Source organism: Suncus etruscus, chromosome 18 (assembly GCF_024139225.1).
Source record: "Suncus etruscus isolate mSunEtr1 chromosome 18, mSunEtr1.pri.cur, whole genome shotgun sequence".
Lineage (NCBI taxonomy): Eukaryota > Metazoa > Chordata > Mammalia > Eulipotyphla > Soricidae > Suncus > Suncus etruscus.
This window is the reverse complement of record NC_064865.1, coordinates 30,900,006-30,912,760: the sequence shown is the minus strand read 5'-3', so window position 1 is coordinate 30,912,760 and position 12,755 is coordinate 30,900,006. Positions and strand designations below refer to the sequence as shown.

Genomic DNA, 12,755 nt, shown 5'->3' with positions numbered 1-12,755 from the left:
TCTGTCCTGAGCTGAAGTTGATAAAACATCTCTAAGAGCAACTCATGAAGGCAGGTTTCTGTGAACCCTTCCACAGTAGATTGAAGAGCTGAAAGCCCATGGCTTTCCCCCAGAGTTCCCTGAGATGGTTTGTCCTATGACCAGAGTGTTTCTGGGGTGTCTCTCTTTTCCAGGTTTTTACACCTTCAATTCTTAAAATCAGGAATTGAGTAAGAACAACTCCAAAGTTCCTTCTGTTACTACCCCCTAAATCAAAGCAAGGAGCCTCCAACTACTGACCTGTCACCACATCCCTCCTCCCACCTACATGTCACCTGCCCTCTTCTTCGCCTGGGCCTAATGCACCATGGTTATGGGGAGAGTTTTACCTGTGTGGCTAAAAGTGGTTGGGAAAGAAGACTGGCAGGAATTCACACACTAAGAGGTGACCTTTACAAATCTACCTGAAAGAAAGCCACTGCAGGTCTCCCAACTGTCTTGTCTCCAAACCTCACTATCTAGTAACTCCTGTCTCTATTCTCTGTGCTAATGCTCAGGATGTATTTTCTTTCCTCCTTTTATCCTGGGGAAGGAGAGGGCAAGTATTCTTTCTGCATTCGAGGAATTAGAGGAAAACTTAGTTAGGAAACAGGAGGAAGAGCAAGATAATAATAGCACTGTTGTGGGTTCAAGAAAGGAGGTCCCAAGCAGCACCCAACATGCAGGAGATGTAGGCTGCATTCCTGGCTGAGTCTACAAACCTTAGCACTGCCAGCCAGCCAGAAAAAGGCTGCTGCAAAGGCAGTTCCTCAGGACCAGCCCCCACACATCCTCCTTTTACATGCACTCTTGTTTACATGGCCCATGGGGATATCGTCCTCCCCGACGCACAGGTTGAACATATTCCCCTGAAATGAGAGGAGTCCACTTCTGACATTGCCGTCTGTTCCAGTTTTTTACAGAGTTTCCCGAGGGATCCATCTGTACAACTTCTAAAATCCTTCCAAATCTTGAACTTCCGGCGAATTCGTTTTCAGATCCAGAATTCCTCCCCGTCCCTTCTTTCTTTCATTTTTCTAGGACACCAGGCTAGTGCGGCGACCTTTCTCCCACTCAAACACTGCAAGCTGTCTCTATTACAAAAGACAAAACCAGAAAGCTGGCGAGAGCAAGGCTGAAAGGGTTGTCTTTGTGGTGACTTTTTATGAAACCCAGCAATTGACATTCAGTTGCATTGTGCAACCCTAGGGACCCACAGGTCATGCAGGTCTGCACCCTCTTTGCTCCTACTCTCAAAGGGAAACAATTCCCTTTCTCCATCCTAGAGGAAATCCACTCCCTCCATCAGTTTACTTTCCAGGAGACATCTAAGCTACTAACAACCAAAAGAAAAGTGGGAGGCCGGTCAGGGGGGACAGGGGCACAGAGCTTAAAACCAGTTTAAGTTGGGCAATGCTTTCATTCCCATGTAAACCTACAGGGACTTTCCTCCAGGCAGGAGAGGTGTGCTTTTCATCCCCACCATCTTCAGAACTTTCCAAGCCCCCCCACAGAACTGTGGCCAAGCAGCCAGCAGAAAGAGAAGAGTTAAATGAAGCCCAGACCTCAGCAATCTGTGTTCAATTTTGATAAAAATCTCTCCCCCTCTTCTCCGCCACCCCCCTTCCTCCATCCCACCGCTCAGACGTGTATCTTTATGTTAAGAGTATGCGTCTTGTTTGGGGGCACCGCTGTGCTCCCTGAGAAAATAGTCTGTCCCCCCCCCACAGTGGGCACAAGGTCCAGACATATCCACCAGATTCCAGGGACATGAGGCATGGTCTCCCCCAAGCCACCAGCCCCTCCTCGAAGGATGACCTGCCTCTAGTTCAGAACTAGGGATCAAAGTCTCCAATGTTGGTGTTGTCAGAGCTATAATGCTTAGCTAGGTAGCAAGTCAGGTGTGGAGATCCCTAGAGATCCCTGGAGATCCCCAGAGGTGCAGGCTCTCCTGCATGGTCCCACTGGTTGAAGAACAAGATCCCCAGCAACCTTTGCTGTGCCTGCTGGCCAGAGGCCAGCTCTGCAAGGCGGATCAGCGGATAGAGGATTGGGGATTGGTAAAGTCAAATTATCCATCACTCAAAACGAAGGCGCACCTTCACTGGGGAGTGAGAGGGCGGGTATCCAAAGTCATCATCAAAAAAAACCTTGTCCATTAAGTAGTACTAGTTAGGTTTGTCCACTTGTGACTACACGCAATCGCATTTTAAGGCCACCAAAAATTCTGAGAAAGTTTCTTTTGCAAGTTTTTCCCTTGGTCGGATGTACCCCCATCGAGACACACAGTAAAAATCACACACATGCACACAGACACGCACGCAGGCCCTGGGAGCCCAGTGAGAAACTAATTGGTAGCTCCTGCAAACACTTTGGAGCAACAGAACAGTCAGCCTGGGGAGTCGCTGCTCTTCCAAACCCCAAAGAAAGTGGAGAGCAAGAAAAGTGCAGCTGGGTTGGCAGAAAGTTCCCCGAGGCGAGTAGCTCCCACCCTGGCCCCGGGCGGAGAGGGGAGCCGGGTAGCGGCACTTACTCCGTGGACCCCATGGCGCGTCCGCCGCTCCCCGCAGCCCGAAGCCCCCGCTGCAGCGGCTGTGGCTGGCCGCTGGTCCCCGGACTGCGCTCTGGCGTCCCCCGTGTTCCAGAGACACCACTGCGGCCACCCCTCCCGGCCCGCCTAGCTCCCGCCGCCCGCCCCGCTCTGACGTCAGGCGTCTCGGAGTGGGATATTTATGGCAAGGAGACGCTGAATTTTCCCTAGGTAGAGGTCTGATTGCAGTTCCTTGGGATTTGGGATTTTCACACTTTCAGACAGTCAGGAGGGGCGTGGAGGGAGGAAGGGAGAGCAGCCAGGGGCGAGGCAGACAATGAGGGTAGCTGTTTCCAGCTCTGGTCAAAAAGCCTTCCCTGTTGCCCTCTCTGTTTTGCCTCTAAGTCATTGGCAAGGGAGACCCGAGTGGCTACCTGGACTGTGGGTGACTCCCACCTTCTCTCCTGGGCCCTTGCAGAGTGTTATGAATGGAGAATCTGAGTCTTCTCCAAGGGCAGCTGCTGGGGAATGTTCCCTCTTCGTAGGGACAGCAAGTCTCAGGAAGGTACCCGGTAAGAAAGGAGATAAATCAGGCAGAGCAGAACTGCTAATTAGAAGCATTGGTCCACACCCTAACAACTTTTCCAGTTCTTCTTTGGGAGTGTGCATGAAAAAAAAAGTTTATTTTTATTAAATTAAGCTCCACACTCCCTGTCTCTGTATGGCTTTTCCAACTCAGTGCCAGCCAATTCATCTTACTTCATGGCTTATATACAGAGTTTGAGCCGTTTACAATAGCTCTTATTCATACTTTCAAAATTTTGCTTTCAATTTTTTTCCCCTCTTAAAAGTGATTGTGATCCATCTTCTGGACTGGAAAGTGCTTTAGTCAAGAGCAAATGCCTCCTTTAGGATGGGCACCATCAATTTCCCTCGTCTGCCCAGGCAGATGGTGCCTATTAGTGATAACCCATTACCCATAGAGAGCTTTTGAGGAGTTCTGAGGGTCTTCAGTTTCTCCTCCTGGCTAAAGGAATTGGGAATATAGTTCAGTTAAGGGCCAATCGAAGAGTGTAATGTTTTAACTATAATGAGGATAAGCAAAGGTATAAAGTAGATGCTTGCAAAATGCAAATTGATTGGACAGTCAGATAGCTTATATATATATATATATATATATATATATATATTGAACTTCTCATTAATTAGGGGTAGCAATGATCACAAATCACACTAACAACAATTAAGTCAACTTTCTGAGAGCTAGATGGAATTGAAGTAGTGATGGTCCCTAACCACAGTGACAGGGCAGTGGGGATCAAGAAGATGGAATGTGTTTATTCTACTGGCAGCTGTTGCTATATGGCTAAAGGCCAGAAAGAATCAAGTATTAGGATTGGACCTCCTTTGAGGGGACAGAAGGATGTTTTGCTATAATTTTGAAGGACTCAGAGTCTCACTGATGCCAGATATTTCTCCTGAGCATTGAACACCATGCACCCCCTTCATCTTCAACCCCACTACAGGGATATACCAACCAAGTCAACTCCTCTCTGCTGTGTAAACTATCAGATGGTATCCAAAAGCCACTGGAAATCCCCCTTTCCCTTGCTTTCCTCAACTAAAACAAAAATATAACCCCAAACCTACCATAGTTAATGATACTAGACACAATGAAGGCTGGCAATTAGTGTGAAAGCTAGAGCTGGCCAGTTATCTGGCAGATCTGGCAGAAAGCAGAGATTGATTTAGAACTCTTTTAGTAAATTTTATATTGAAATAGCATTATCATATATGTTTCAGTTGTATCACATATAGATGCATATATATATGTATCACAATAGCTGTATTTATTGCATTAAGTTCAACACTAAAAATACAATTCTACTTTTTACCCTACAATTGACCCCTTTAGCCTGATTTACCCACCCATCTGTTTTGGTAACCATAGTTATTTGGTCTTATAATCTAAATTAGTTTTTGAATTGTTTAGCACATTCATTTGTTTGCTTTCTCTAAACCATATGTGAGTGAAAGTATACTGTTTATCTTTCCCTGTCTGTTGTATATCTCTAAAGATAATACTCAGTAGGTCCATCCATGTTGATGCAAATGTTAGATCTTTAATTTTTCATAGCTAAGTAGCTTTTATTGTATACATAGATCATCACATTTTTATTATATTGCTGGTCATTTAAGGTGATTCCAGCTCCAGAGAGTCTTATTAAAAAAAGACAAGATAATATTCAAATTATTTGCCCACATAACCTATTGACAGTCCCTATCCTCCTCCTGTCATCCTTCCTCTTTGAACATGGAAATGATACCTAGAGATACAGCCATCAATTTTTAGCCATGAGAACAAAAGTCACTCAAATAAGAGGTGAGGAAGGTCAAAGGTGCCAAGACTTGCAAAGATAAGTGACTGTATCATCCTTTTTTGTTAGGTGAGAAAAATGAATTATCTATGTAAATTTTGTAGTTAAGTCTTCTTTATAGTTGAATATAGTCTTTTATATTCAATATATATCCTGAATATTAGTTTATAGGTATGACGATTATTTTAATGATACTTTTAGTGGCATAATTATTTATAGTATTCTTAGTATGTATATATATATCCTGAATCTCACAACTTGGGAGACATCATGACAACTTTTTTTTTTTTGTCAGATATGAGAAATATCCTACCCTTAGTCATATGGTCATCAAATAAGGAAATTTGAATTTAACTTAGTTTCTCTGATTTTATTCTATAGATATTGCAATATAATCATGAACACAACCAAAAACAAGACCAGGAAAAAAATCTGTCTCATTTCTCATAATTCAGCATAGGTTCTATTTTATACATTAAGCTGAGAAGCTTCTGCACCTCAAAAGAAATAGTGCCCAGGATACAAGAACCACCCACCGTGTGGGAGAAACTATTCACCCAATACCCATCAGATAAGGGGCTAATATCCAAAATATACAAGGCACTGACAGAACTTTACAAGAAAAAAAATCTAACTCCATCAAAAAATGGGGAGAAGAAATGAACAGACACTTTGATAAAAAAGAAATACAAATGGCCAAAAGGCACATGAAAAAATGCTCCTCAGTGGGCCTTTTTGGCAAATAATTCCTTTTCAGGAGAGCACTACACTTTTTGGTGTGTGCCCCTCCTGAGTGGGATGTGGCACCTCATCACTAATCATCAGGGAGATGCAAAGCCAAAACAATGATGAGATACCATCTCACACCACAGAGATTGGCACACATCACAAAGAATGAGAACAATCAGTGCTGGCAGGGATGTGGAGAGAAAGGAACTCTTATCCACTGCTGGTGGAAATGCCTTCTAGTCCAACCTCTATGGAAGGCAATATGGAGATTCCTCCAAGAACTGGAAATTAAGCTCCCATTCAACCCAGCTATTCCACTCCTAGGGATATACCCTAGGAACACAAGAATACAATACAAAAACACCTTCCTCACACCTATATTTATTGCAGCACTATTCACAATAGCCAGGCTCTGGAAACAACCAAGATGCCCTTCAACAGATGAATGGCTAAAGAAACTGTGGTACATATACACAATGGAATATTATGCAGCCATCAGCAGAGATGAAATCATGAAATTTTCCTATACATGGATGTGCATGGAATCTATCATGCTGAGTGAATAAGTGAGAGAGAGAGAGAGAGAGAGAGAGAGAGAGAGAGAGAGACTCAGAATAGTCTCACTTATCTAGGGGTTTTAAGAAAATTAAAAGTCATTTTTGCAACAATCCTTAAAGACAATGAGAGGAGGGTTGGAACTTCCAGCTCACTTCATGAAGCTCACCACAAAGAATGGTGAGTGCAGTTATAGAAATAACTACACTGAGAATTAACATAATCATGTGAATGAATGAGGGAACTGGAAAGCCTGTCTAGAGTACAGGTGGGGGTGGGATGGAATGGAGGGAGATTTAGGACATTGGTGGTGGGAATGTTGCACAGGTGAAGGGGGGTGTTCTTTACATGACTGAAACCTAATCACAATCATATTTGTAATCAAGATGTTTAAATAAGGAAAAAAAAGAAAAAATAGGAAAAAAGAGGTAGAAGATTGAAAGTAAATTCTGATACCAGCAAAATTAAGTCCATTCTATCACCATGTCTGCATGGTGTTATTTAAAGGCCAAACTATGAAAAATTATGGCATTGCAGCCATACATCTGAAAACTGGAAGTTTCAGGAGGAGAAACAAGGCAAGACTTCACCCTACCAATGCCATACAAGCTGCACCTGCTACACACAATAGCTATTTTGCTAATGGCCTAGCTTTACCACTCATCTATGACTCTCTGCAGAAATATCAATCTGACCTAAACTCCAAGTATGCTAGTATTTGCTCTGACATCACCAGAACTTCTTTAGAGTGTAGGCACCCTTCCCTGCCTTCTTATACTTCCAGAATGCCTATCAGCCAAAAACATGCTCCAAAATGAGAACAACAATATTAGCTATTGTGATTGGAAATCCTGGGGTGCATATGTGTTTGCATGAATACTGTCATTCTAGTAACAACACACCAATTTGAATTCCCATATGTATTTAAAGTCACCTAATATTCAGAAACGAAATAAGTGGCAGAAAGATCAACTAGTATTAAGATATTAGTAAACATTCTTTCTGACAATGACTTAGTGACCTCATGGAGAGATGCCATAATTTTCACAAATTTTCTTGCTGATGTACTCTTTTTTCTTTCTAGCTTTCTTTTCTTTTTTAAATAATTTCACTCCCACTTACCTAGAAACAAATATATTTTAAGTAATATCTTTATTTCAACACCGTGATTTACAAACATGATTATAGTTGAGTTTCAGTCATAAGAAAAACACTACCCTTCACCAGTGCAACATTCCCACCACCAATGCCCCCTATCTACTTTCTCAGTCATGGCCTGCCTGTATGTATTAGAGACAGACATTCTACTTCTCTCACTCATCAACATTGTCACAGTAATTGTAAGTGTAGTAATTTCTCTAACTTCACTCACCACTGTTTATGGTAAGCTTCATATTGTGAGCTGTCCTCCTGGCCCTCATCTCTGGGTATTATTGCAATAATGTCTTATTTTTCTTAAAACCCATAGATAAGTGAGACTATTCTGTATCTTTCTCTCCCTCAAACTTATTTCACTCAGCACAATAGTTTCCATGTCCATCCATGTATAGGAAAATTTAATGACTTCATCTCTTCTGATGGCTGCATAATATTCCATTGTGGTATGTACCAGTTTCTTTAGCCATTCATCTGTTGAAAGACATCTTGGTTGTAGAAACAAATGTTTTATGATCAACTATATAACACAAGATCTTTAAATAAATTAATTTGTGTATTAAAAAGTAATTTTGTTCTGCTGTTTCCCTGAATCCCACTCATCTTCCAACTGCTCTTAGGTTTTCTTTCCTAAAACACTAATATTGCTTTTTCAAAGATCTTTCTGGATCACAGGTAGTCAACCACTAGTCCATTTGGCATCTGGTATAAAAAGGTTAACTTTTTAAACAGGGGGGAAGTTCACTGTCCCTCAGACCATTGGAGGGTCTGACTATAGTAAAAACAAAACATATGAACGAATTCTTATGCACACTGCATATATCTTATTTTACAACGAAGAAACAAAACAGATACAAATACAATATGTGGCCCGTGGGCCATAGTTTGAGGACCACTGTTCTAGATGGATCAACATATTTACTCTTTATTCAAGAATCATTTAAAATAGTGGCATAAACTCTTTCTTAAATTACTTCCCTTATTCATAAATGTCTTTTTATCTCTACTTTTCTTTTGTATAATTTCCTCTTACTGGTTTCTCTCTCTTCTAGGCATTAATGTCTCCTAATGAATGCCCTCAGGGGTCTGTCAGGGGCCTTCTCTTGAGCATCATTTCACATGAATGCTACCACAGGCTATTGTCTCTATATACTAATTTTCATGTTCCTTCAAATTAAAACCTCTATCCAACTATTTGTCTATATATTCCAGCATATTACAAATATTAAATGAATAGCAACTGGATTTTTATACAAAAATGGATGTCATAAGAATAGTATGATTAACTCATTGCTAGTATCAGAAGCCATGATATATCCTGAAATCTTTCTACCCAATGGTCCATAGTCTAAAGGAAATGTTAGAATTAAGAAAAAAGCTTAAGTGAGAAGTAGAATATCCTGTTTCACTTTCTATGGTATTAGTTGTTTAAGAGTACCCACTTGATCTTAGTCCAGACAAAGTAAAATAAAGGAATTAAAGGTGAGGTGATACAAAGATTTAGAGGTAGGTAAAGGTTATAAGCAAGAATTATAAGCAGACGTTAAGCAAGGTTATAAGCAGAATATATTCCATGTATGGGAAGGGGAATCTTCATCCTTCTGCTAATGAACTGACTTAAGGACTGATGAAATAAGCACAGGAAAAGCTAATCAAGATCAGACTGTTTTGGAGGCTGGCAACCCCTGAGGAATCCGTAAAGGGGAAAGGGCTTTGAAAGGTCACGTGATTCACTCATGTTTCCAACACTCATACAGAGCCCTAATTTATGTGTATAGGGAAGGTACAGAATCTCTTAAGCTTAGTGTCAATAGGAAGAAAAAAATCTTTTTTCTTCTTTCCTTCTTTCTTTCTTTCTTTCTTTCTTTCTTTCTTTCTTTCTTTCTTTCTTTCTTTCTTCTTTCTTTTTTCTCTCTCTTTCTTTCTTTCTTTCTTTCTTTCTTTCTTTCTTTCTTTCACTCACTTTCTCTTTCTTTCTTTTTCTTCTTTCCTTCTTTCTTTCTTTCTTTTTCTTCTTTCTTTTCTTTCTTTTTCTTTCTTTTCTTCTTTCTTTCTTTCTTTCTTTCTTCTTCCTTCCTTGCTTCCTTCTTTCTTTCTTCTTTGTCTTTCTCTCTTTGTTTTTCTTTCTTTCTCTCTCTTTCTCTCTTTCTCTTTCTTTCTTTCTTTCTTCCTTCCTTCCTTTCTTTCCATCCTTTCTTTCTTCTTTCTTTTCTTTCTTCCTTCCTCCCTCCCTCCCTCCCTCCTTCCCTCCTTCCTTCCTCCTTCCTTCCTTCCTTCCTTCCTTCCTTCCTTCCTTCCTTCCTTCCTTCCTTCCTTCCTTCCTTCCTTCCTTTCTTTCTTTCTTTCTTTCTTTCTTTCTTTCTTTCTTTCTTTCTTTCTTTCGTCTATCAGATCACGTATTTTCTTCCTCTGGGGAACCATGCTAAAGATATCATCCCTCATCTAAAACTTAGTATGAAATATTTTGCATCCTAAAAGAATGTTGAAATGCTCAAAGAAGGAAGAAACAGCCTAAAAGTCCCTGCCTCAAGTTCTTCTGAACATAGGGAAAAAAACTGGGAACATCCAGAATTATAAAGTCTTTCACCACATCCTATTTACACACCAGCAGAATCTACCTGTTGACCCAAGCCTATGTTCAGCTAAGTGGTGATTTTAGTTTCTACATTGATGTTAATGCTCCAAAGACAGAGTTTGAGCTAACATGGAACCAGCTCAGCACAGACACATAACAAATCTGCTGTTTCATCAAGAGTCTAATTCTGATCACATTTTCTCCTGTAACAAGTGATGTTGCCTCCATGGTTTAGATCTGCCCTCCTAGACTTCCATTATCTGACAGTAACTTCAAAGGACATAGCCAGAAAGATTAAAAGGCCAGAGCTACTACCATCTCTTCCTGAAAAGAATTTTCATTTGGATATCAGATTAAGAACTGGAGTTTGTTTGTTTGTTTGTTTGTTTGATTTTTTTTTTGTTTTGTTTTTTGCTGAGACCTCATTCAGAAGGCATATTATGAGAACTGAAAAGATTTTAAAAAGGTCTATATCTCAGAATATGATACTCAAACAAAACTAGTTTTAATCCTAGTTTTCGTTTTTGCAACTTAGCAGTGGCTTTATTTATTTTATCTAAAAACTAGGGATAAATAGGATAGCCACCAATATGCAAGAGAGAAATGAATTGTAGAATATTTACCCCTGACAAATGGCCTTGCTTTTTATGAGTCTTTTTCTCTCTCCACCCTTTTCCAATCTCTTAAACATTGAACCCAATATTGAGCACACAAAACCATCTCCCTTTTAGCTCTTAATCAATTTGCACCCATCTTTAATGTGTCATTTACCAGGTCCCTGGCATCCAGCTCTGATAAAAAAAAATCTTTGCCCGGGATTCAGTAGTCTCCCCCTGGCTCAGACATGACCACAGTAAATGGGCAGTGATTGTAAAATTGCCCCCTAAAGGCCATCTCCTTCCGAGGCACAGGGCTGCATTTCTGAGAAGGCTTCTCAGGTTGTCTGTAGTGGCTTTGAGGGTCAGTTATGCTGCCTTGTCTACGTCAAAACATTAAGTGTTTAACCACAAGACATACAATCCTGGGACATGGTGGCGGCAGCCCTCCACCCCCATGGCAAGTCAGGCTATGCGTGTGTCTAATTGGGTATGTGCTCCACCCAACCCCAGCACTGGCCAGGAAGGCACCACACCTGGCCAGATGTGGGATGGAATATCAGCCTGTGTGCAGAGTGCTTGAGTGGGCAGAAAGAGATGGAATTCTTTCCTGATCCCCCTCTTGACAATGTATCATCAGAGCCTGAGTCCTGAGGCAGGGGAGGCAGAGCCCACCAGTAACCACAACTGTTTGTGTTATTTCTGGAGCCAACATTTTTACACAATTGTGATTACACACTACACTCCCATAATAGTTCCATTTCCAGTAGTTCAAAACCATTTTAAATAATGATGCTCAGAGCCAAGTGCTCAGTCAGCTCCATAATGAATGAATGGTATTTTGAAATATTTGAAGATGAAATATTTCCATATGGTCTATATTGGGGATGGAGATGGATAACACACAAGATAGGTTGAGATAGGTTCAAGATAGGCTGAAACTGAAACTATTAGGGTGTCTTTGGGATAGTTTATATACTTAGAAGTGCTTGTATAGGTGAGTATGTGCACAGATGCACATGTATACATCTAAACAGGCACTTTGTAACACTGAGGGACTTTAGGAAAAGCATGATCTGTTTCATCATTCAGTGGTTTTGTCTTTTAAAGGAAAATATCTTCAAAATGGTCAAGTGATGATGTTAGGAGTCTGTTCCTAATTATCACTCAGTAACTTGGCAATCTGTTTGATCCCATTCATTTCTTTTGGAAAGTTCTGAGCAATTCATCTCTTCAGCTGGGAATACGCAATCGCACACCCAGAAACATGCATGCACGCATGCACACACACACACACACACACACACACACACACACGCACACACACAGAAAAAAATACCTCCTGATCACTGTAAAGGATCTCAGGACATTTGTACACACCATGATTCCTCCTTTAACTATTCGTAGGCAAGATTTCACACACGGGGAAGTTTCATAAACATGCAATAAGTTGATTTGATTTTTGCATATATGTGTATATATAGTCTTGAAATTCTAATGCAGAGAATTTTTCTTATCTTTTTTAAGGTGAAGGAGAAGGTGAAAGTATCTTATTCTGATACTAAATTGTTCATTTATTCTTGCCAAGTGTCAGGCACTGTGTTAAGTCTGGAAATACATTAATGAATAAGATAGGGTTCCAATGAATAAGTGTTTTCATCTATTGAAAAAAAAACAAGCAATTGAGCTTTACCATTTTTAAAAAAAATAAATTTATTTAAAGAAAATGCATCACATAGTTTATATAACTGATCATAATACATTTGTTTCAAGATGACTAAAAGAAAAGTTATTTTTAACTTTTTAAAGTAGAAAATAGAAAGAAAAACTAAAAACAATGGAAGAGAAAAGAAAGATGAAAAAGTTCAGTGATCTTATTAAATAAATATCAACATGCCCAGGGAGAAAGCCTAAGCAAGAGAGTATATGGCTAGCATGTACACAGTCTTGAGTTTATTCCCTGATACCACCAAAAAGCAAAAACTTAGTAACATGATTTTGGGAACTATCTCAAAGAAATATCTCATAAGACTGTGAATTTTTTCCTGGCATGAAAAAGTGCTGCCTGTCCTCACTCACAGCATCACTGGAGACCTCCAACATCATTGGGCCTAAACAATGGGCCCAATCATTTAATCAACAAGTCTTGTTGGAAATATCCCCTGAGCACTACTTCAAAATCAGACTAAAAATTAAGACACATGAAAATTTCAAAACTT

The 12,755-nt window shown here is 40.3% G+C and overlaps 1 protein-coding gene across 1 annotated transcript in view; it reads right to left on the bottom strand.

The window, feature by feature from the left end:
• The window catches only part of DAAM2 (dishevelled associated activator of morphogenesis 2), a 110,806-nt gene extending 108,160 nt beyond the window's left edge, over positions 1–2,646 (bottom strand). The window contains exon 1 of the mRNA XM_049765323.1: positions 2,552–2,646. The gene's annotated coding sequence lies outside the window, so the exon portion shown is untranslated. The remainder of the gene's footprint in view (positions 1–2,551) is intronic.
• Between the last annotated feature and the right edge of the window lie 10,109 nt (positions 2,647–12,755).